General features: G+C 42.3%; 1 long non-coding RNA gene across 1 annotated transcript; it reads right to left on the bottom strand.

Annotated features, from left to right (window-relative positions):
- Positions 1-2,949: 2,949 nt before the first annotated feature.
- Positions 2,950-23,899, bottom strand: LOC104911925. Its single transcript, XR_004160472.1, has 4 exons — positions 22,528-23,899; positions 14,328-14,422; positions 6,324-6,426; positions 2,950-4,972 (listed from the first exon to the last, which is right to left on the bottom strand). It is a non-coding gene; the product is annotated as an uncharacterized LOC104911925 (long non-coding RNA).
- Between the last annotated feature and the right edge of the window lie 1,471 nt (positions 23,900-25,370).

Here is a 25,370-nt window from a genome sequence, read left to right as displayed (position 1 = left end):
TCAGATTACGGAAAACGGCAAAGCTATAGTGCAAAACCATAGCCTCTTCTCAGCAGTCAGCTGGCTTCATTCACCAGCCTGGCATCTCTTCCCCTTATGGTTTTAATATCATAAGAGAGTTTTTTGCGTTGTTTTTTTTTAAGTCTACAGTAAGTTAATGTTTAATGGATTGCCACGTACTGTTCTTGGTGTTTACATGTTCTCCAACTAACCAAATTTGTAGAGCAAATTAAAAGTCTGTAAGACCAGGACAAGCGAATTACTGATATTTGTTGCTCAGAAACTGTCTCCTCGTTCAATCCTGCATGCCCCTAAAATAAACGGTTTCAATTACGTTTTCACCTTCCCCAGCAATATCAACATCTCTCACAGTTGCTTGCCAGGGCTGTTGCTCCTTATTCTGCAACCGTTATGGCTTTGTGCACATATGCTTCCTGTGAATGTGCAACCTTGCAAAGTACCACGGTCCCAGTGTTTGCAGTGTAACCTATTAAACCAGGCTGGCTCAGGACCAGGAGTGCTGGAGAAACATGGGAGAAGGAAAGGTGGAGACTACAGTGTTCTTGATGCTTTTTTTACATGAATGAGATACGTAGGTGTGGCCCGGTCCTGTCACTGACCAAAACATAAATAGCAAATGGCCTCTGAGTGCACCATTGCCAGCCCTACACAATAGGTAACTGTTGTGGTCCCTCCAAAGGCTGTTACCAAGGGGGCCCGTGGTCCATCGCTCTACAGGTGCAAGGGACCTCTCCTTTGCTCCCAGCACAGGTGATGCCCAGGCTCTTGCCCTTGCTTCCCCCATGGACCACCCCACAAACAGTTGTGAAGGAAGCCACCAAATCCTTCAAAAACCTGTGGCCCTGATGGGAAAATGAGGGAGCCTGGGTACACTGCCTTCCACACACTTAATATCTACCACTCACTTTGCATGATGTCTTGGGCCTGTTTCTCACATGGCTGAGATGTTGATGGTGATGAGAGCTGCGTCTTGTTTCCAGGCTGTGGGACTGCCCCACTACTACTGCACAGGGCACCTCCAGTATCAGCGGGTGCTGCAACAAGCACTGCAGGACCTGGAGAAACCAACAGAGGAAAGGAATGATGCTCATGTTACTGACGGTAAAATTCCCACTGGCTCTGGCAGGGCCAGGCCCAGGCCCTTGTGTTTTCCCAGGCTCATGAGGATTTTACATTCTGAATTTCAAATGATAGTTTATTTCTGGCTGACCTGTTTGGCTTGAACTGTTCCGTGTTTTTGACTGTTGGACTTATTTTTAATCTACAGTATTAGTACACAAATGTAATCAAGAACAAAATGTTACCAATGTGAAGTTTTGTTCCTACCCACTCCTATGAGATGAGCACTTTAAGTTCCCCAAACCTATAGAAATCTGCCTGCGCCATCTGACTCCCTTCAGAGCAGCACTACGTTCCTTGTGCTGCAAATATACAAAGGGGAGGGAAGAGGCAAACATGATGTGTATTGGCCACAACTCTTGCTTACAAGAAACGCCACAGCGTGGATTTTAACAATTAACATTCCAGCTGGGTAGGCAGCTACAGAGAAAGCTCATCGGGGGTTGTTTTTTTTGGGGTTTTGGTTTTTTTTTTATTTTTTTGGCCAAAGAAACTTCTCACACACGCATGCATTTGAGTCATTTTTTGTCATTTGATGTCAGTGGCAGGCTGTGACATTCCTCTGTGTTATGTTTTTCCTCCCTGCTATTTGAAGAACGAGATTTTATCTTTCTTCCCATCCCCCTTCCCCCACCCCGTGCCTATTTTCCTAAAACCTGCCTTTCGGGTCAGCGTGCTGCAAGAGATTAATTTTACACTGCAAGAAGCAGCGAGCAGGCTATTTCAGCTCTGACATCTGAGAAGTCTGTTATAATACTGCAGTTTCTCTAAATTAAATATTAGGAAAAATTAAACCCAATTGTGGTTCATATTCCTATGGAAAATATTTCTGTTCAAAACAGCCCCTCCACACTACACGACCAAAGTAACTACAAGCACAATAAATATGCAGCAAGTTACAAACCCAGATTATTCAGGTTTTAAGGCTTATAACTAAAAGTGGTTTAATGTTTCATGCCTAATAATAGATTGCTCCTATCACATTTCTAACCTTTATTTCTACCAGCTTTGAAGTCCAGCCATATAAAGGCTGTTTGTAGAACCACACGAAAGTTAAAGCAAATATTACTCAGAGTGATTCATACGAACAAGAATTTGCAATGAAGGCAGAGGGTTTTTTGTGTCTGTATCAAAGGAAATGAAATGTTTGCAATATTTTCCAGTTGATAAATGCATTAAAACATTTTAGTTGTGTAGTACGAACATTGCTGACATAAACAGACTTTGACCTGAAACAGATTGTATTAAGCTCTGTGGGGGAGGTGGCATTAAAAAAATAGAATAAAATAAATATCCTAGATTTCAAAATCTGCCACAAGGTCACTGCAATCCTTAATTAGCTGAATACATTAAGAGAAGGCTGGAACACAGACTCTGTAAAGAGAGCAAGTATATGTTTAATCCTCTGTTCTTTGCTTACAGATTACCCTTTCAGAATGAGTAACCTTATTTTCTTTTTAAATATCTATTTACCTTTTTGAGCTTTGCATAGCAAAGCTAGTTTTTTTTTTTTTTCCTTCTCTGTTGCAAAAGAAATTAATTTGTAGCTAGTTGCTATGCATTGGCAGGATTTCTGCATAAAGAATGTAAGCCATCTATCTTTGTATTCAAGATATAGTTAATCTGGCAGTTAAAATACTTTGGAAACATTTTGATGACTTATCTAGAAAAGTAGCTTTGCATTTTCAAAGAAAACTCAGAACTGTATTGCGAGGGGAAGATAAAAGATATATGAAGTGTTTGTTCCAAGCGATACTATTCATTTAAAGATCAGAATGTGACCCCACCCAAGCAATTATTGTGGAAAAACAAGACAAAAATCCTCATACAGCTTTCTGACACAGTCTTTATTTGGGAAACAAAATAACTATATTACAGTTATAGCCTAATGGATTGCAAGCTGTTTTATTGGAGGCAGCTGAATCCCGTTTAGCATAAAAAAGAACTCTGTTTGCTATCAAGAACACATTTACATTAATATGACTTTGACAAAGTAAAATAAAATCGCATTAAGATGATGTAAGTAGATAAGACAATGAAATCTCTGTGAGATAGTTTTGGCACACCAATTAGAGTCAAGTCCCTACAGGAAAGGAGCATATTTTTACACCGAGTATCCATGTGCTTTTAAGTTGCAGAGCAGCCAAAATTAATTCCACGCTTAAAATATTTCCAGCAAGGGAAAAAGAGTTTATTATTATTTTTATTTTTTCCCTTGAAAAGGTAAAATTTCTGATAAACTGCATTTGTATTTGCAATAACACAAACACGTTTTGTTCTCCGCACCAGTCTGTAATCATCTTGATTATTGCGAGGGACTTTCCAATATAGAGCAGCTGAAAACAAGGTTTTAGATTACATGGTAATTTAGGAATGCATGAAAAGCCGAGCAGTCCCCATAATGGAGCGCTGCACAAACTCCACGGCTTTTACAGCAAAACATAACATATGTTTTGTGATTCATTCAGATGATTTTTGGGTTTTCAGGCAGGGCTCTACCAAAGCGCACCGAGCGCTGTCCTGCATCTGGGAGCCCCACCGCTCTGACAGCCGCAGCCACCCCAACAGCTGGAAGCCTCTCCTTCTGCATGGTCACTGAAAGCAGGGCAGTGATGGATGGCGATAATGCTGCGGGTTTATGACTAAACGGGCCTTGGCAGCCCCGACGTTTCCTTTGGAGCTGAATTCCCACCTTCCCTTCACAAGGTACGCACGATGCTGCGTGGCCGCCAGTCCCAAAGGCACTGCACCTGGCACAGCCCCGGCCCGCGTCCCCTCGGCGATGGACGCCAGGTGTCCCCACCTCGCTGCGCTGCTGCCGCAGAGCGACCGCAACTGTCCCGGCGCTGCGTGTTCCACCGCCTCCGATCCGCCTGTTGCAGGGCTGCGTGCGCGGGGAGAACGTGTGTGCTCGCAGATATCCCTCGGCCGGGCTCATATTTTATGTTGTCACTCGATATGCCTCAGCCGGGCGAGGCAGGACTTTGCAGAGTTTGAAATAATCCAAATTCAATCACTTTAAAGCTGCTACAATATGCAAGTCCTGGCAGCTGCTTTAAATTAATGGAACATCAGATGTGCTCTGATCCTTTCAATTTCCTTGGGCTAGGGAAATTCGGCAGCGGCGGTGGGGGAACATCAGGCTATCAGCGAAACGAATGTCAGCTTTTGTCTGCTGATAGAAAACGCAACCAGCAAAAAGAGACACCGTATTTATTGCTCCGTAATTAAAACGTATTTCTCTGTGCAGAAGGGATTATCTCAGTGTTTTGGACAAGTGAACACCGCGTGACCTGATCCATACGGACGGGCATTGCCATCAAACTGAAATACAACATGGCTTCTTATTTGGGCTTTACAAACACAGTCAGGTATTTTTGTCTGGGTGTAGGTATTTGTTTTTTGTGCCTGCTGGCAGGTATATAAATACAAATAGCAGAACGCCGGCCGCCAAAGCCCAGTCCCAGGGCAGAGATAGGATTTTCGCAAGAGCTGGAAAAAAGAAATCTCCATGGCGAGCCCATGCAAATTCCCTTGGTTTGGGGTTTACTTTGTAAGTGCAAATATTCATCAGGTTTGTCAGAAGGGCCGCAGACCTGAGAACCTTTTGATCAAACCTTGGCTGTGTTTGGAGGAAGCCTGCGCTGGAGTATGTTTTTCAAGATGCAGTTCAGTGGCTTTGCTTTTGAAACACAAACAAGCCCAAAAATTCAAATCAGGGCTCTGAACCTTTGCACGGGTGTTCATGGAGCACGGTTTCACTGATACATAGGGCTTATCACCAGGGCTGTGTCCTGGCTGCAAGGGCACGTGCTTCATGAAGTCTTTTTTCCTGAAACAATATGATAGAAGCTGTCAGAGTTAAATTCAGGACAAGGTATCTTTTTAATTCTGATTTTTCACTTGTTTGATTTATATGAGGAGAGCCTGGCTGCTTCTGTGCTGAGCTCATGTTGCCAGACAGTATGTTTTAAGTTATTTTTAAAACGCTGCCTTTTGAAGGGTTTTAAATCCTTTGATGTAAATGAAAATAAAATCATAGTTTGGAATCTAACAGAGACTTTTAATCTTGATCTTAAAAGCGTGAATCATGCTACAGCACAGAGTAAAACTACTTTCCATCCTTTGCATTCACCTTCCATGCACATGCTGATATTTTGATATTTATGGGTGGCAATTAGGGATCTCAGGTAGTCCCGAGTGCCTTGTGCCAAGCTCTGTGCGCAGCTACTGCTGACAGTCTATGGATGAGATTTCCTCGAGTCTTACTCATTTAAATATGACATTTCAAGCGAGCCTGATTAAAACCAAGCAGAAGCAAAATGTCTCAACTTCCACGCATGTAACGTTATGGCAACAAAACTTGGAACGATTACTGTCTTGGAAGAGCAGAACTAGTGGTAAAGCAGTGGTGTTGCAATAAAATCGCAGAAAAACTTCTCCTGTAGCCACCATTGAAAATCCAGCCTCTATCTTCTGCCAGAGCTGAGGCCAAGCCCAGAGCAGAAGCCCAACGGAGTGACTGCTCCTCCAGATTAAGAGTAAAAACACCTGATAAAAACGTGAGCATTTCAGCTGATCATTCTTCAGTCACTATTTGGAAAATAGCATCCCTACCTCAAGCTTCCATCAGACAGGGTTAGCGGCTGCCAGATCGTTCATTTGAGATGGATATTGGGCAGAGCAGCAGATGCCAAACCATTGGGTCTTCCAGTGGTCTCCAAAGCAATGTAACAGCGAAGTCATCTGGGGATGCTCTCCTCAGGCCAAAGTGCTCCCCCTAGATTCTCCACCAAGCCAACGGCCTGAGAGCTGCAATGGTGCAGCATGGCTGATGGCAGCTAGATATGCTGGGGGCCTTCATCCCAATGGGCATCCCAAGAGCTGCAGGGAAGCTGTTCACAGCCCATGAGCACCTAGCTGTGAGCATGGGCATGATGTGGTGGGGAAGGGTACTCGGCCCTTGAGGCTGTGCCATGGACATTGCCAGATTGCTCTTATATTCCAGAATCTTGCCATGGTTTTTGTCCCAGAAAAAGAAACTATGATCAGCAATAAATGAATCCCAGTGCTGACACTGGTACAGTTGCACAGTCTGCTCCTGTTCAATCTGAAGAAAACTCACAATGCATTCTGTAGGTACATCTGCCAAAAGACTGTGACAAAAATCAAGTTCATCCTACCTGTATGAACCAAGCATGCAGCTCCATGTCTAGATCCTTCTGGATTGCAAACTCTTCATGAGCGTCAGTGGAGTTTTTAGGTGAAGAATGTCAAGATTTGTCCCTAAATAAAAAGTGCCAACTTAATAAGACAGCATGGTGGAGTTCCCATTTACTGCACACAACAGTCAAGATATTCAGACTTCTTGCTCTCACTACAATTGTAATTCAGTTTCCTCGTGCATACGTAATAGTTTTATCTATTCTGAATGGGGTTATCTTTAGTTCCTTAACAAGCCCATATAATTCAGCTGTCACAGTTTCCATAAGAACAGTAACTTGGAATTTCCTGCCTTTAATTTGGACTAACTCCTGTCTACAGCACTGCATTAATGATGTTTCCAGTGTGTGGTGTGACAATGAAATCAACCATTATGCATGTTACATAGATATTTATAATGTTCAAGTACCACTTGTGGAGGTAACATCTCAAGTAATGTAAGCACCCCATCTTCACAACTCCAATAGCTCCAGTTCAGCTGCCTCATCCCTATTGCAGGCTTTGCAGCTAGGCTCTCCTGCAAAGGCAGCAGACTCAGCCAATGTGAAGCTGCCCCAAGTCTCTTCCCTGTCATGGGGACAGTTCCTGCTGCTGCACTACAGCACTAAAGAAGATGGTGGTTCTTATGACAGAAACACCTCCTGATGCACACAGGAGCACCTCACCTGCCACAGAAGCACACTAAGGGAGTGTATGCAGTCAGGCCCATTGCACTGAGCTGTGCCCCTTCCCAGGGATTTCTGCTGTTATTTCTATTTTGTACAGAAACAAAACAGGACATTTAGTTGTTGAGACCTGAGGCTCCAAATTAGCGTGCTGACAGAAGGCTGTTTTTACTTTTGCTTCTCTTACTCTAGGTCCATTCATTCAGGGTGCTCCATTTAATTACACAGAACCACGTGCCTAAAAGCTCACCCTTTTTTTTTTTTTTTTTTTGGAGTACTAGTTTGGAGTACATTGGTTGGTTTAACCAGAAACACCTACCTTTCCCTAAAACACTGCTCCAGAGTCACTATTTTTTGTGGTATCAAATAAGATATTTGGTTTCCCTGTGCTCATACTTGGCTGTTGCCCTGTATTTCAGGAGACCAACAGCTTTTCAGAGAAGAGCAACTGTTCTTCAGAGAAGAGCAGGTATTATCTCTGCCTTGCCTCAGAGCTCCCCCATCACGTACCCACAAGGGCAAGGAGGGGCATCAGCACACAGCAGAAGGCAACAAACATTCAGGATGAGGTGATCTAGTGGGAGGTGTCCCTGCCTATAGCAGGGGGGTTGGAACGAGATGATCTTAAAGGTCCCTTCCAACCCAAACCATTCTATGATTCTGTGATCAGCATCAGCACAGATGGAAGCAGGGCAGCATCAAACAAAGACCCACTAAATCTCCCTTTCTAGATTTCCTCCCTCTAAGGTGCAGGTGCTAAAACAGATGTGTACGCTGAACAGTCCAGTAGCAACATATTGGTTCATTCCTCTTCCCCTCACTCCATATCATAGAATCATTAAGGTTGGAAAAGTCCTCTAAGATCATCGAGTCCAACCATCAACCCATCACCACTATGCCTACTGAACCTTATCCTTTTCTCATGTCTAAGATCTTCTAAAATCTATGCTTCTAAAAGCTATGCAGGTCCTAATTTGCAGGATGAGGAGAACTGGAAGTGAAAAACTAGGCTCACAGAGGGCAGAATGGGTGACTTCCACATAGCTCCAGGGCTATGCTCCCTCGCTGGCTGCAGGCTGTCCTCCCAGGTAAAGAGAGAGCTGGAGCCAGAGCAAGAGGCTCAGGGCTATCAGGGCAGAAACAGCATAAAACCACCTCCCATTTCAGGAAGGATCTCAACCTGAAGCCCACCATTGCTACGCTGCTTACAGGGAATGGCTCTCACCCATTTATCTCCTGTTCACTTGTGATCAATGGCCTTATGGAAAAACAGCATCAATAATGAATAAGCAGCAAATGTCGTGCTCTGTCTCTCCAGCTTTGGCTCTAACAAAGACCATCAGGTGGTACAAATTACTTCACCTTACTCATGTTGATTTTTACCAGCTGGGAATTTGGCCTAGGTTTCATTTGGTTCAGGAGAGAAACAAAACATACAGTATCCTGGCTGAACTGACAACAGAGGTAGATCCTCAATTTCCACAAGATCTGGCTGGAGGGGAATTGCTGGCTGTACTGACCAGCTGTATCTGGGCACAGTGAGGCTGTTGCAGGCCTGGTTGGGCATCGTGCAAGCTTTGGCACAAAATCTGCATGAACCAAAGCTTCCTGAAGAGCCTGCAAGAAGGTGCAGAAGCCTGTCCAAGGCTGAGCAGTGCCAGTGACACAGCAGATGCATACGTTTCTAAGAATACTGCCTGGCAGCCTGGCACTGGTGAGTGCTGGAAGCTGCATCACACGTGTACACACAGCCACTGCTATCATTAGAGCTTCACTGCTTTGGCACCTCTTCCTAATTTACTTAATTTCTATATATACCATCCTGTTTCTGTTTTGAGCCTTTATCAGATGCTGATGTGTTTTCTGCAGAGCCAGACTTTGGAAGAGGACTGTGGAAAGGAATCGTTGAAGGAGCTTAAAACATGAGAACAGTTGGAAGAGCCATTCCCAACCTAGCAGTGTCCACTGCTTGTGGTGCAGAGGTCACTTTGTTGCTTTTCCCCAGAGCTCTCCTGCCTAGGAGAGGCCATTCCCTGTGTGCTTGCGGAACAGCAGGACAGTCTGTGAAGGCACTCTGAGAACAACCCAGCCTTGCTGCCAGAAGGCCTTGGCTTTCCACACGTGAGTCTGAGCCTCTGTTTTCCAATGAGGTTTGCAAATCAAGGGAAGCCAATAACCACAGTGTAATATTGCTCCAGCTCCATCTCAGGAGTAGTGGCAATTGTGCTCAACCATTCAGTAGTTCTGAAATAAACCTCGTTAGCATCATCATACCACAAACATGGGGGTAACACTTTGTTTCCTTTGCCTCCAACTGTGACCCAGCGATATGTTTGTCATTGCTTGGCAGGAGGACATACAGAGTTCCCGGGGAACAACTTCTAGGAAAACGCTATGTACAATTTGCCTGAGCTGCACTGATTCAGCAGTTACAGCTCAGAGCTCAGATACAAGTAGCAGATCAGAAGAACACAGCTGTTGATGTTGACATGTTGCTGGCCTTATGGAATGATGACAAACATCTGGAAATGCATTTGATGAACTAGGGAATAGGAACAGAGATGTTCCTGGCTCTCTGAAACACTGCAAACAAAAAGGCAATCAACTGAGGACGTCAAATTCTTCCATTGCAAATCATTTGTAGATCTTTCACTGCTTCTTACAATGGGTTTCAGAAGGACACACAGGGCAAGGCTGTAAGCTTCAGAGCTGGCCAAGCCTGCACAGACCCATTGTGAAAATCTCACCAGAGGGCAAAAATGTTTAAGGTGGATGTGCATCTTCAAGCAGGAAAAGAGAGATGAGGAACTCTTTCTCTGTTTGTGGATAACTAAAAAGATGAAGAATAGCTTCAGTAGGAAATCTTTTTGGAGGAGCTCGCTTTCCTTTCTTCCTCCCCTGAATAATGACACCGTTAGCAAGTCCTCCTGCAGAGCACTCCCAGGCTCCAGAGCACTCCACTCCTAACACGCCTCTGTTTCAAAGGCCAGGTGGGCACTGAGAGCTGCAGGACTTCCTCACAAGCCACTTCCCAGGAAGCACCAAAGGCCCATCTCGGAGCTGCCTTAAACTGGGGAGCTTATCCCAGTATTTCAGTGGCTCCTAGTGTGGTACTCTGCCATAAGCTTTATTTGTTGCTACTCTGAAGAAAGATTTTGTTCAATACAAATGCCTACTTCATGATGACATCATCTAAGACTGGAAAAAAAAAGCACAGCCTGGAGTAGTCAGGCATGTGATGATGTATAAATAGCACTGACAGAACAATATTACTCTATTGGTACAGCTAAGATAAAAATAGCAAGATGCTGATTCATCTGAGCTATCAGTGAGAGGGATGGCAGGAGGTTTAGCTACAGTAAACCTTCCCAGCTGAAAGCATGCTGCTTCACCATGAATCAGCTGCTCAGATCTTTCATTCTGCTTGGAAAAGCACCTGTCTCTTGCTGCTCCAGTCCTCCATTACTGAACACATGACATGTAGGGCCTGAATTTTCTTGTTTCTCTTATGCTGAAGTATGCTGCAGTCAGAAAGCTTTATAAGCTAGTAGGAAAAGCAGAAACATTTCTCAAACTGCTTGCCGGATGCTTGGTGACGTTTGGTGGTAGCAAGGTTTATGTTTCAATAAGCCTGGAAATGCTGAGCCATGTTTGCCACACCTCTGCATCTACAGTGACTGGGTCCTTCTGTGGGTTTCGGTAAGATGCTTGCAAAGTCAAGTGCACATCCACGGATGGGGTTCTTTTCAAACCATTCAAATGAAAGAAAATGAAACCAAGCTTAGAAATACAGGAATTCAAGAAAAAAAGATTGCTGATTTCCTCCTTGGAACACATCAGCAGTGACTAGTGAAGTATCTTTGTATGGCCCAGACCTTTTGTTCTTGTTTGCCTTAATGCCAGTTATGCTGATGCTCTTCAGTACCTGAAACTTGTGCATGAGAGCTGCCAGCTCAGGTGCTGGCGAGCAGAACTTTGCACTACAGCCTCTCTACTTCCAGAGCACGTGCTGCAGTGACAGTAGCAGCTACATGGACATGAGCACACCGGCCCCACTCAGCGGCTGCTTGGTCCAAGCAGGGCGCTGTATCACCTGGCTACGTCTTGGTTTGCATCAAAGCAAACTTACTTGTTTAGGACCGTTAAATTAAGGAAGGCTTATACAACTATGGAGCTTTATATTAATTTTTAAAACTTGCAGACGTTGCAATCTGTACATATGGGAATAACACCAAATGTTATAATGACAAAACAATTATATTGGCTGGCTTTTAAAGGGGAAGAAGCAGAGTGAAAAATCTCATCCTACCGCTCCTAAGGCATTGCATGTATCTGGTTTGTTACACATCTTTTAGATAGCAGCTCTGCATTTCTGATAGTGAGCTCATCAGCAACAAGCAAAAAAACCTTGATAAAATAATGGGGGGGTAAATAACAATCAAACAAACAAAAAAAGCTTTCATTTTTTTTTTAAACTATGTTTATGTCAGTAAAATCCTTCTTGCTATGCCCAGAGTAGACCTTTGCTGAACATGAGTTTCAGAGAGCAAAGCCAACAGTACTGCATATATCTGCCACTTGTCTCAACATCCCCCTCTGGTGCACGCAGTGCTGGGAAGAAGCACCCTTTGGATGTCACTGCTCTGTCATGTAGCATCTCAAAGCATTTGAGATTCTAGTGTAATTTTGTCTGAGGTTGCTGGTTGTTTAACATACTGAGGTACTCTGCAGAGAGCATTTAACTGGTGCTCTACAAAAGCAACATATGTTTCATATTACCAACATCCCCTTTGTATTTCAATTGCACTTCAGTACTGGTAGATTCTACTCATGCCCAGCTTCAGCTTTGAAGCTCAGGAGAATAACAACATAACCTGCTATTTGTTTATGTTAGTAATAAAATCTACCGGTAATTGTGATTTGATCACAGCCACAAAAGCAAGACTAGCCAAAGGAAACCTTATCAATAAACAGGAGATGAAAGATGTGGATGGGTTGTCTGTGGATTTTCTAAATCCAGTCCAAGAAGCTGACAATGAGGTCTGAAGTCTTAACTTGCTTTGGACCTCAGCTTTCCAAAAGATGGTTTGGAGGAAAAAGCGAACTCAGCACTCACCTCTTCCTAGCATAAAGGTGTTGAGAGGTGGAGCAGAGCCACATGCTACAATTGCTGATTTCCTGCACTCATCAGAAACTGCCAAGAAACAAGTGTGGACGCACCACCCTAGTACAGCGGCTCTCCTTATCACTGTCTTCCCTGGGCATCCCTTGCTGCTGCTTCTCCTGTCCTGCCTCTGTTCCTCCTGCCCCACGATCCTGCGCCTTTGGGCAGGATATATGGTGTCTTTGTACTGCAGTTCTAAGCCACCTCAGAGACAACAGCTGCATGTGTGTAATGTAATCACTGGACAGTTTACTGAATTTCTATATACATATAATGTAGCAATACCAGTACAACTATAGGCATGCTGCACGTGAACAGATCAAGTGTATCTTTTGTATGTTATCAGTGCTGATGCATTAGCCTTGCATTACTGAAGTAGAATAAAGCTGGTTTACAGAACACTCCTAAGCAAACAGTTTCAATTTCTGGTATCTCTTCCCCAGTATCTCCACCATGAGTAAATACACGAAGGTAATGTTGGCTCACCACAACCTGGCTCAGTGCATTTTACAATAGAGCATTCCGATAACACCATAGACTTACATGTGAGTAAGGCCTCTCATACAGCAGCACAATTTATTCCCATTTCCAGTTTAATGGGGCTTTTCTGATTATTTTCACAGCACTGTGCAAGGCTTTTTCCTGCTGCATAAAAGGGAAAAACTCCTAACATGTTCCTGAAATGCCTCATGAAGTTAATGTGACTTATTCTTTATCATCAAGAGAATGACACTGGAATGAATGAAAGTCAGTATTTTTTCTCAAACTCTCTTAATATACAGTCCTCACATGGCATAAGGGAGTAAACTCTCAATTACACAAAGGCAAATACTGAGAAATCTGTCAAAGTCAATAGAGTTATTCTGGACACCTGAATAATTTGTCCCTTGGTATGATTCAGTCTCCAAAATCCACTCTGAATGTCCGTAATGACGGTTTGCAGTTCACTGACATTTTTAGCTCTGTTACAATTCTAATTTTTTCCATGTTTCACAAATAACTGGAGTCAGTTTTTTTCAGAAGATGCTGTTTCCCCAGCTTGACTTCCCTATGAATAACCTCCACCATCACTGTGCAACTTTTGCTCAAACGTTTCATTTTTAACAATAAACATCTATCCCAGATGCCTTATTTTCAGCTTCATTAGATGTTTTACTAGTTCATCTTGAGTCACATCAATATTTACCTTGGACAGGGTTCCGTATACTTTAGTTTCTAATACCAGAATTCTCCAGACAAGCTTATTGTTCCTGGCTTGGCTTCTCCCAGTCATAACTTAAGACTTTTTCTTACACACTCAATAAGATGCAAATTCATCCAACTATGTACTCCGCCACATGCTGCCAGCTATGCCTATTCCAAACATCTCCAAACTGATTTACTTCAATTTCTGTGTACACACAGGCCCCAAACCTGTACTCAGTTACTCTGAGGTAATTTCAAAGTCATTTAATCACTGCAATTAGCAGAAAAGAAAGCAGAAATTAGATACCAGCCTTCCAGGCCTATAACCACAACAGCCATTTCTACTTACCTGTATCCCAGAGAAGTGGTGTCAGGAAACCACTAGGCATTGCCAGCCACTGCCTCCCTTACTGGCACCTCTCATTGTTCCAAACTGTTCAAACCCAGATGTTCTTCTGAGAGACTTTTATTCAGTTCAGCTCTTCCCCCCCTTCCCCTGACAAACAGGATCGATTTTGCCAAGTTGTGCACAGTGCAGAAATCATTGCGCTGTTTCCATGTACAGAGAAGAAACTTTGTAAAATAGTGAGTGGCAGTAGCATTCACCAGGTAGGAGAGCAGCAGTACTGTGGATCTAAGCTCTTCAGTAGCATTAACAACATAAGCAACAGCAAAAATAATGGATGAAGTGGTTTTGAGGGTCAAAACAGTGGAGCAATACAGAGCCTGGAAGGACCAAAGGAAAGTGGAGCAGGTACTGCTCCTTGGGAGGCTGTGTAAGGGCAACCTCTGGCTTGGCAAGGCATTGGAAAGAATTGCTGTATGGCAGCAGCTGTGCATGTAAAGAAAAGTAATCATGGGAAGGAGCAATGCAGTGACAGCAGGATGAGATTTTCGGGGAGGTAATGGAAAGCCAGTCTGTATGTGTGTGTACCCAATGCTAGAGATACCTGAAATGCCTCAGCAAACGTATCCACAGACAGCTCTGTGCTGCAGTCCTCTCAGCCCTCTGGGTCCAGGCAGCTCCTCACTCCTGTATGCATGCCTGCTGGACAGAAGTTGTTCTCAACGTGAGCAAGACAAAGGGGAACAAAAGTTTGAGAAGTAGGATTATCTCAATAATTTTCTTGATCTTTATGCTGAGTTTACTTCAGGTCCTTTTTCAAAGCAGCAGCACAAAAAAGGCAGTGTGAAGTTTGATATATTTATATTATATATTCATGGACTGCATTGGAATAAAACATTTTGAATTTTATATTGGATATGAAAAAGCAAAGGTGTCAAGCTGGGAAAGTGCTTTGAAAATCACAAAGGACTTTATGCGGGATTGTTTGAGGTCATTTTATCTGCTGTTCTTGACAGTATTTAAATACATCCTTTCAATTTGAAATGCCTTTGCTTGTCACTCACTGAAATCAGAGGTGCAGACTGGCAGGGCAGCTGGGCACATGCCACAGGGGGATACATACAGAAAGAAGCACTCAGATTTTTGGAGATCTCCAAAGCTAGGGTTATACCTCTGCTCGCAACCCCTATGTGTCAGAAGGTGTCAACACAGCCTGGAGAAACAGCAAGCCACATTCTCATGAGAGAGGACAGAACTATAAGCCAGGCCAACTTCTCTGAGCGGGTCACCCCTTGGAGTGGGCAAGAGATGGCTTTACATCTCAGGTGTGCAGCATCTCAGCAGACATTCAGGATATGAAGCTGAATTTACAGTGCAATAACTTCAGTGATGCCACAGATTCGTGGGACTAATTCAGCATTACTTTGTTTAGGTGCTCTAGTAATAGCAGCATAGGTAAATATTGTATGTATTTAGTCCACATGCCACTGCTAACATCTGAAAAAGTTACAGCCATGCAGTGTAATGAAGCCAGTATTTCTGTGCACCCCAGACAATGCTGTATCCTACAGACTGTTTCCCTGTGTTTCAACCCAAAAGGCCCTACTGCTCTCTCAGTAAAGGCAGGGAGATGAGACAGCACGTGGGACCACAGCTCCCCACAAACACACGGAGCCAGAAGATAAAAGGAAAGAGCTGAGTACTAGATGAAATGCAAGTTTCATGTAAATGATCACTTACAGAGGCCTAATAAATGATTCTGTGTAAGGCATTGTCAGAGATTCTCCTCTGCCATTTTTTTGTTTTGAATTTGTATTTAGAAGCCTTTCTCCATCAGAAAATAATGTTAAGGCTTTAAAATTTGTATTTATCTGTCACAACATTCATCTGTCACTCTACAGAACTGTTTTTTGTTTGTTTCTTAATAAAGCGTCTTTTCTTCTTTTTAATGTGTTGACTTACCAAAATGGAGTGTTTAGGATAAGCAGTGTTATATAGGACGTGATGGACAGCATGTACGAAGGCTGCTTTCTAAATAATATGTTCTCTTCCAATCCAATCAACGAATTGGTTGTGGAGCTTCTGCATTACTCTGGCTGGGGACTGAGCAGGGTCTTCGCTGAAAATGTCTCAGCTCCCAAGAACAGGTTTTATTTCCAGAACAAAGGAGGACTCGACTGGAGACAGAGGCTTTACTGGCAGACACCCACACACCCCTTTCAGTGTTTTTTCTCTTCCGATTGGGTTAGGGGTGCTATTCTAAAGAATTTATGAATTACTCCCTTTTGACAGCCTCAGCTGGGTTCTCACACACTTGTGTCCCTGCTCTGCTCTGCATCTCACCATCCAGCTGGAAGCTATCACCTTGCCCACTCCATCTCCTTGTCCAACACAGCTGTGAGAATCCCCATGTGAGACTGGGCTGTGTGCTGACAGATGCATGGCCATCATCTCTGTGCTGCTACCTCTGCTTGGAGCATGGACAGGGAGGAGATAATACAGAAAGGCACCGCGAAACAAGAGTGCAGAGGGTGCCTAGCGAGTCCCCACATTTTCTGCTGTGGCTGCCCTCAGTAGCTTCCTGGGAGAACTGCCTGCCCAAGGTCTGACTTCAGTTTGCACATCTGAGCCCTTGTGGCCGCAGAAGACATCTTCTCTCACTTTGTGCTTGATGAATGCTTAGTCTGAGCTTACTCTACATTGTGATCTATCCAAAAGTAACATCAGGTTACTGCACCATGATCAGTTTTTTCAGTTCCTCTTGTTCACCCTTTGCCTATATATTTTCCATTATTCTTTCCTTTTTTTTTTTTTCTTTCCATCAAAATATCTGGAAACATAATACTACGTTTTTCTTGCTGCTAAATACAAACTTTCTTTGCTAACTTCCACTAGATTCTCATTTCAAATGGAATGATGGCTTTACACATAATATTTCAAATACGGCCCATGATTTCTGTGTTGATAACAAGATAAAGATCTGGTAGTCCCATCTGTTTGAGTTCTGTTTTCCTCTTAACTCTGATCAGAACAGAGGGAAAACTCTCTCTCAAATGACAGAGGATGTGAGGATGCTTCTGGATTACTCACTGAAAAGAAGTCTGAGGTTTGATTCTTGTTACCAGTCTCTCCAGTGGAAACACTGAGTGACTCCAATGAAAACAGCAGAGCTGCAGCAAGAGACAAATCAAGGCGGAGGTTTTGGAATACACTGTTCTGCTGTTGTTTGTTTGTTACAGAAGACATCTCAGTTCTGTTCTATGAGGTTTTTGAAGGTATATACAGCAGCCAGCTTAAGCAAGAAAATAGAGCAGAAGCTCAGATTATGAACTTTGATTGCTCATGGTTGATTCAATATTTTTAATCAAGTTTGCAAAGGTTTCCTTCCATCAAAGAAAGTTCTTTTTGATTAATCAATAGAATTTGATATTTTCTCTATGGAGCACACAAAGCAGTATACTCCACTGCCAGTTATTTACAGGCAGCTTCGCAGCACACAATAGAACAATTATTTTCTAAGTAGAAGAACTGTGATCAGAAACATTAATAAACTACTTAATAGTGTAGCATCCTTTTCTTCCTTTAAAAAGGCACAATAAGGACATATCAAGCTATTTTTCATATAATCTGCATAATTTCAAAATAACACATTCAGGGAAACAGACTTGTCCTAAATGCCCTTCTTCACATATACATCTGGAGCAGCTGCAGTAGCAGCTCTATTGGGCTTGATTTTATTCAGTGTTGCAGGATCAACATAAAATCTGGGCTGAAAATTAAAGGGAGTAAATGTACCCCTGACAGTCAAGAGAATGATTTTGGTCCAAGAGTATTTCTGGCCAGAACTCGCTTTCAAAAGCAGCTTTGTCATTTGTGCCTGGCCTAGTCCCAATAAGTGCTATTATGATTTGTTACATTTTCTATAGAACCAGGAGACCATTTATTAGCCCCATGGTATTGTATTGAGCTTCAATTATGTAATAGTCATTATTCTGGTGAATATCCAAAGCTTTGTAAGAAAGTTTTAGCTTTGGAAAGAAATGTACAAGATTCTCAAATGATTTTGAGAAAGATCAAACTCCCTCTTTTTTGCTAGTTGAAAGAGGAAAGATCCCTTCTTGATATAAATCATGAATAATTTGAATAGACTTTTTTCTAAGGAAAAACTCCTTTTTCTTTGAAAGCCATTGATAGCTTGGGATTCAAGCAAAAGAGAAGAAAAGAAGAAATAATGGCTTCTTCCTAGAAGAGAACATGATAGGTATGCCTCCAAATTAGTGAGATTTTAATTTAATTATAACAGAGGTATGTGTGCTTGTGTGAGTGATTTGGGTGCTTATAAAGTGAATAACGAGGGTCTCTCCCATCTCTAACCTGGGTGAGGAGGAGGGCAGATTCTCAGCCAGCACCAGCCCTTCTGGTGCCCCCTTGATGGAGGTTCTACAGCCAACATAAGTCACAGATGTGCCCTCCAGTCCTGTTTGCTCGTTTAGCTGCCCGCTGAGCTTCTACAGTGCAAACTTTTGATACCTAATTGAATTCCAGAGGCTTTCCATTTCCAGTTGGTATGAGCTATCCTCATCTCCCAGACTTGTCGACAACTACCACAAAATAATGGTTACCTGGCATCATCTTCTATCATCCCTCAATATTTGTTTTAAAAAATAAACAACCCAAAACATTGACTTTAAAAAGCACTGACATCAAAATAAAACTGGATCATCTCCAAGCAACTGTTCCCTTCACAAACCATTTATCTGATGAAGGCTTCAGCTTCCAGTTCTCAAAGGAAGACTTGTTCATGTCTGAATGCTCCCTGCTTTCTTCTGACAGCCGGACACCATGATCCTCTAACAACCAAACACCAGGTACAGTCAGTCCAGGTGCTGCTTCTGATTTTTTTCAGCTAATAACTAACATAGCACACACAGCTCACACACAACTTATACACACAACAGCTGCTCTGCTTCGGAGTAGCAAAATCAATTATTCCCTGGTATTCTCAGGAAATGGAAGGGAAATGTTCTCAAGACTGACAGATTTCAGATGGATCTGAAATGATCCATCTTGAACGTATGCTCAGTTTAGTTGGTATTTTAGTGAAACGACTGTAGCTTTATACCAGCTGAAAGGAAAGCAGAAAGTAAATCAACAAGCTTTCTTTCAGACAGGCTTCAGTATCTCAAAAATTCAGAGCTAACAGAAATTTACTACCAAGGTTGCATTCCTATTACAAAAACAACCATTTCAAACACCACTGTACAACACGACGTGACTACAGCCACCGCACAGCAATGGCTCATGAGTATGTTTACCCCTCTGAGAGAGCAACCAAGAATAAAGCAGGTAGTAACACAGCCTGGCCACAACTATGTTATTCCCTGGTTATTTTTGCAGTATGAGTTATAAATGGATTAAACGCGTTTGCATTTCATTCACTAATTTCAATCCAAGCAGTATGTGTGTTCTTATTTTTTAAAAGGGAAAAGAAGTTGCGTATCTATTTTGTCCAACAATAAGAAAAAAGGGAGGTAAAAAGGAAGGAAAAAAAAAAAAGAAAAGGAGAATTGGAGTAAAAGGCATTTTCAAGTTGCACATTTATTGGATCAAAGAAAATAAGGCATCGAGCCAGAATCTAATCTTGTCTGCCACTATGTAAACGATGAGTAAGTCTGCTCAGGTCAACAGAGCAACAGCAGAGTCACATGAGTCACAGCACACTTCTCTTTGAAAAGATTTCTCCATGGCTAAATATACTATTGCAATTGCTTCAAGAAAAGCTTTGCGTCAAAGTCTAATAAATGCTGGCAGTGATGCGTAGCTCTGAGCAGTTGTAAAGCCAAGAGGATGAACAAGAATTAAGAAGTGGACTTAAAAACCTACTGAACAAAATAGAAGATTTCTGCCTGAGAAATGGAGTATCAGAAGTTTGGAAATGAAAATCATGACCTAATTTTTCCATTACCTACACTTATTCACCTTTAAGAGGGATCTGAAGAGAAAAAGTAGAAAGGGAAATAATTTTTTTCAGGATTTAAGTACAGAAAATACACTGAAATCACTAGACCAAGTTTATGTAAGTGAAAACTCAGCTATGCAACAACATGGAGTTTGTTCCATGATCATTTTAAGCAGCCTGTCCCTAATAAAAGCCTTGCTCCTCCCAGGAAGAAGTGTTAAATGAGCCTTTCCATTCTGCTACCTGTGAGCAGGAACAGCCAAACCAAGAGAAACCAATCCAGCACACTGCCCCGTCTGTGATCTAGCAAAACGGTAATTCTAATGAATACCTCCTTTATCTCCATCTGATACACACAGTGCTGAATCTGGAAAAATGAGAGCTCACTAAACCATAAAAGAGATGCCCTTTGGTCTTTTCTTTTTCTTCAGTGAGATCATAATTTAGTGCTATTACAATTATAGTTTTAGGTAACCAGAATTACTTATCAAACGTGGGTTTGCATTTCCTATCAACAACGTACCGAATTAGAACTGAATTATGAATTTCTCTTCTACCTAGCCTTTTCTTTGGGACCTGATTAAATGCGTATTATTTCTTCTTAAGTGGTTTTACAGGTCGTTTATCTTAGATTTATGAGTATCAACCTACTTTAGGAGGTATTAGATAGCTTTAACGTTTGACACATATTCTCTAAATCATTTACAGTGCTCTCCATTTGCACTAGATGATCAGTAATCTTCTCAATATTAGGTTTTATTGACAATACACCACAGAGAGTTCTTATTATATGATAATGATTTAAGATATGTGTAAGACAACAAACTAATAAATTCAAAAGCTTATTTTTGATTGTTGACAGAGAGCTGAGGAATAATGTGCATCCATCTAAATCACAATGTTTCTCAATAAGGTAAAATACATACATGCTTAACCTGATAGGAGCACGGCACAAGGATTTGCAAACAGATCCACATTCCTGCTTTGAGACCGACGGCCTCATGCTCAAAGTGCTGTATTTACACAGAGAAATCCCTCTGTGGATGTGAGATCCACCGCCATGTGGAAGTACGCCTGCCTGTCACACACAGTGAGGGTGCAGGCAGCGATGCAGTGGAGGTGAGCAAGGGCTCAGACCAGTTCTCCAGTTCCTGAGCGCTGGGCCATGCCTTCCTGCACCCAGCCCATGGCAGGCTGCTGCTGCCCAAGCCCAAGCATGCCCCTATTACACTTGAGTCGTGCCAAGGTTAATATGCCCATTGAGATCAAGAAGTATTCTGCCACAGTTAGAAGTAAGCCTGGAGATTAAGGTCTTAAAAAATTAGTCCCATTCTTTATGAGAGGCAATATCCAAAAGGTGTTACATACGACTGAGACATATCTTCATATTGCCCTATACAATCATTTCACAGAAGTATTGGTACTGACAGCAACTGAATTCAATTGGATAATTAATTCAACTGCTTCCATAGACTATCAGCCTCTGTATCCATATCACTCACAAAAAATTGGAGTAGAAGAAAAAAAGAAAAGCAGATGTATTTGGTGGCAAATGAGTATCTCTCTGCAGAACTAAAGTCTCATCTGCAATCCTGTAATCCAAAGGTAGGTCTTTGAAATGTAGTCAAGAGATCTGTTTCAGTCCTGCTTTTACAGTACATCATTGGAAATGACTTCTGGGGCACTGAAGCTGCCCGAACCAGCAATTTGTTAAATTGAAATGCGACATCTCAAAAAAGAAAAAAAAGTGGAATGATCTCAAAGCAAAAATAACACAAAATCTGAACCCTGCTTTTATACAAAATGTGAAAAACTGTGTTAGTGGCAAAATTGTCACATGACAATTATACATACTATGAATGTGAATTGTAAGGAAGTATGGTACAGCTTGCTTTGCCTTACCTTGCTCATTCAGAAAACAAATCCCAAATCCTTACTCAGACTAAAGACTTGGCAGACATGCTCAGCTGCTTACAAATGATTTAGGAGCAGTGAACACCGAGAACTCAACTCCAATCAAAATGAAAGACACAGCTCAATGCAGCACAGTAAGCATCGCTTTCATATTGATTTGGTAAAACCAAGCCCAGGTTTACTGATAGAAGGGATGAGAGAGGGGGGGGAAAAAAAAAAAGACCTTTTCAAATCTCAGTGCAGTAGGAACAGTTCTGGCCTTGAGATAAGAAAGTGTCCCAGACCTCCTATTTAATAACACCTTAGCAGGCGAGTTACTAACGTACTGTGAAATAGCAGAAACATCACAAACTCTATTCTTACCAACAGAGCTAAGAGCATTCTGCAAGGCAGGATCTACATTTTTGTCTGCTTGTTTCATTCACTCAGTTCCTAAATCAGCAAAATTTAGCAATCTTCAATATCTCTCAGTGATGAGTGAAATTTCTTTTACTACTGTGAAGGAGGGAGGAGGTCAATAAGGCTTGGGAAAATTTGCTAGTATGATCTGTAATGTGAATTTGGCAGAAAAGAAATTGAGAACATTTCTTTGGAAAACAATCAAAGGGCAAGATTTTCCCCTTGGAGCTGCATGGTAGTTCATGACTTATATGCTCCAAAGGAACTTGTGACTTCGATGATTAGGGTAGCAAAATATCCAGTGTCCGCCTGACAGACCAAACACAGTGGTTTTTCCTCTCTCTGTATTTCTCTGTTCAGGTAGGGCCATGTATGTCTATTAACACACAGATAAAGATTGAATGATGCATCTCTGATCAGGAAGATTATAATCTGGGTTAGGTATGGCACAAGAAGAAATGTAAAAAGTACCAGGGCTAGTGGCAGAAATTTAAGCTCAGCCTAGCAGAGAGCAATGCACGCTTACTCTTACCTGGATCTTGGCTGCTCCTTGGGTACACGAAGCATCACCAACTTTGCGGCTCACTGCCCAGACCACCTGCACACAGAAAAGTGACTGATAAAACTGAGGAACTGGACAGCCTCTGGGACAAGTAATCTCAAGCCTCTTGAATCCATTAAGGCTCATGTTAATCATTACAAACATTAAAATGTGGAACCTGCTGCTATGGAATAGTATGGTGGCCAGAAGTACAACTGGGTTCAGAAAAAGACTAGGCAAATTAATGAAGAAAATGTCACTTGACTCAAACCACGGTTTGGACTGGGTGCATGCTTCGGTTCTACAAGTTTCTGAAGCACTGATCAACAGAAGGGCATGCCAGGCTCCCTCACTCTGAGGGTGCCCCATTCCCATAGCCTTCTCTAAGCATCTCTCCTAAACAATGACAAAGGAAGGAGCCTGTGAGATTTGGATCCCGCTCTCTCTAAACATGACCATTCTTACACTATGATGAGTGCAATCATAAAAACAGACTATTTAGACATGAAAATTGCTTTGGCTGGAATTTAAAAGCTCTAATTTTAAGAAAAAGTTGTATGATACATGTTCAGAAAAGGTCAAAATAGAGCTCAATTACAAATCTGATTTTTTCACAGACCAACCTCAGTGGAGGGACACAAAATCCTGAGGCCTTCTTTGCAGTCACTGCAGGTACTGGCTCATCAAGAGGATTCTTCAAAGCACTTCCAGAACCTCTTGCCTTGAATCATCATCCACACCAGCATCCCACATCGACACAACCCCAATAGCCTATTTTTTCCATGAGCAGAGAAGTACTACACTCATTTAAGGAGAATGACTTCAATGGACCATTCTCCCTCGTAGCCTCTGTGTTCTACCAGAACACAGGCCTCCCCTCTTGCTTCCCCTATCCCACTTTGCCAGGGCATTTGCAGCAGCTGACCCTTCCCTTTTTGTACCAGCACACCTAGCCAGGACTACAAGCGCAGAACTCCGTGCAACCAGAAAGCTCATACTTAAAGCCATCTTTGCTGCGTCAGTGACAGTGCAAGCTTTAAGGCAGCAGGCTACTAATTCTACTGTGTAAAAAGCCAAGCTGTTTCCAATCTGTAAATATGTTATATTCTGTTCTTTCTGCAGTATTACTAATTCCAATTTCTGCTTAATGTTCTGCATTTGAATGGGACTCCCAATTATATGAGTCACTGCAACTATCCTTTGATTATTTCTTTTTCTTTTTTTTTTTCTTTTCTTGTCACGAACATGTAATCTGAATCCATAACTGCTGGAGTTTGAAGCTTTCTCTGCACACTTGAAGTGCCATGACAAAGTGGGTTGAAATGTTACATACAGTTTTGAGTTGCTCGTGGCAAGCACTGCTGCCTGAGTGTTTTGTCACTGCTTCACTTGCTTGCAAATTGTGGCAGAGAGGTGGAGGTGATCTCACCTTCAGCACAACCCCTCCCTACTCCAGCAGGGCAGAGAATGATGTGGTTGCAATCATGGCAGGGGCAGCTATAACACCATCCTAAAATGAGGGGAAGTGAGAGAGGAGAGGGTGAACTGCCCAGTCACCTGCAGTATCTTTCACCTTCAGGATGGCACATCACACTGATTAGTGCTAATGAGAGTATAAACATCCCTTTCAAACACCACTATACCCACATACATTAGCTGTGAATTCTTTACAGTTTTGGTATGCATGGAAGCCATGCTGAAGCTTACCTGTCATATCCACACTGCTATAAACAGCAGCTAGCTGAGGAGGAGAAGGTATAGTCCACATTCACATCCTTTCTTTTGAGCAGCCCCTTCTGAACATTCTGGATGACAGCCTGGGATCAAACCTACTCTATGGAGGGTCTACATAGTAGAAGTAGCATCAGAGCACACTCTTTCACAGTGGCTTGTGTAAATTTCTCTAGAATGAGAGTGGTATCATGAGAATGGCACTGGCACAGGCTGCCCAGTGAAGATGTGGATGTCCCATCACTGGAGCTGCTCAAGGCCAGGCTGGATGGGGTCCTGGGCAGCCTCGTCTGCTGGGTGGCAACCAGCCCATGGTAGGGGGTTGGATCTAAATGGGCTTTAAGGTCCCTTCTAACCCAAGCCATTCTATGATTCTATGAATTCCTCGTCGGGAGAGTCCAAGCACCTTATAGGATTAAGAGGCAGAAATAGGAACTGAGAAAGTTTGAAATATATCACTGGGGGAAACGAAACAAAACAAAGCCAACAAACAACAATGACAAAAAAACAACCAAACAAAAGCCAACAAAATCCCACAATGTTAGTGTATAATACAAAGAAGTTTTGTGTTACACAGTATGAATTGAAACCAAATCCCTCAATGAAAATAATAATCTACTCAACTGAATAAATCCTTTCAAATAAGTACAATGCCCACACCTGCATAAATGAATTTTAGTGGTGAATCGTGCTCAAAAGTCTGATTTAAATGGACAAATGCTGACTCTGCGCACATTTTGTGGTCACGCTGGCAGTGTAGGTTATTGAAGAAAATGTCTTTTCCTCACTTGTGAAAAGCTAAATTTACAGCCTACGCACAATGCTTTTCTGGGAAAGCAAATTTTCTAGGAATGTCAGTTACAATTTTAGGAAGGAAACAATGTGGTAATTTTAAAATTCAAATGAGGTATTGGTGCAGAGAAAGAGAAGAAAAGCTTGAGAGCTGAGTTGTGGCAAAATATTGTGGAACAGGTGAAAAAAACATGTTTTCTCTTTTAGCCTCCTTTCTCATCTTTTTTCACACCAGCTTCTTATTTGAATAACTGCTTTCTATCTTTTCAAAACTTCCATCCTCTGTCAGTGTGGTGCAGGAAAGTACTGCT

This window comes from Meleagris gallopavo, chromosome 8, assembly GCF_000146605.3.
Source record: "Meleagris gallopavo isolate NT-WF06-2002-E0010 breed Aviagen turkey brand Nicholas breeding stock chromosome 8, Turkey_5.1, whole genome shotgun sequence".
NCBI classification, from domain to species: domain Eukaryota; kingdom Metazoa; phylum Chordata; class Aves; order Galliformes; family Phasianidae; genus Meleagris; species Meleagris gallopavo.
This window is presented reverse-complemented; position numbering and strand designations above follow the sequence as displayed.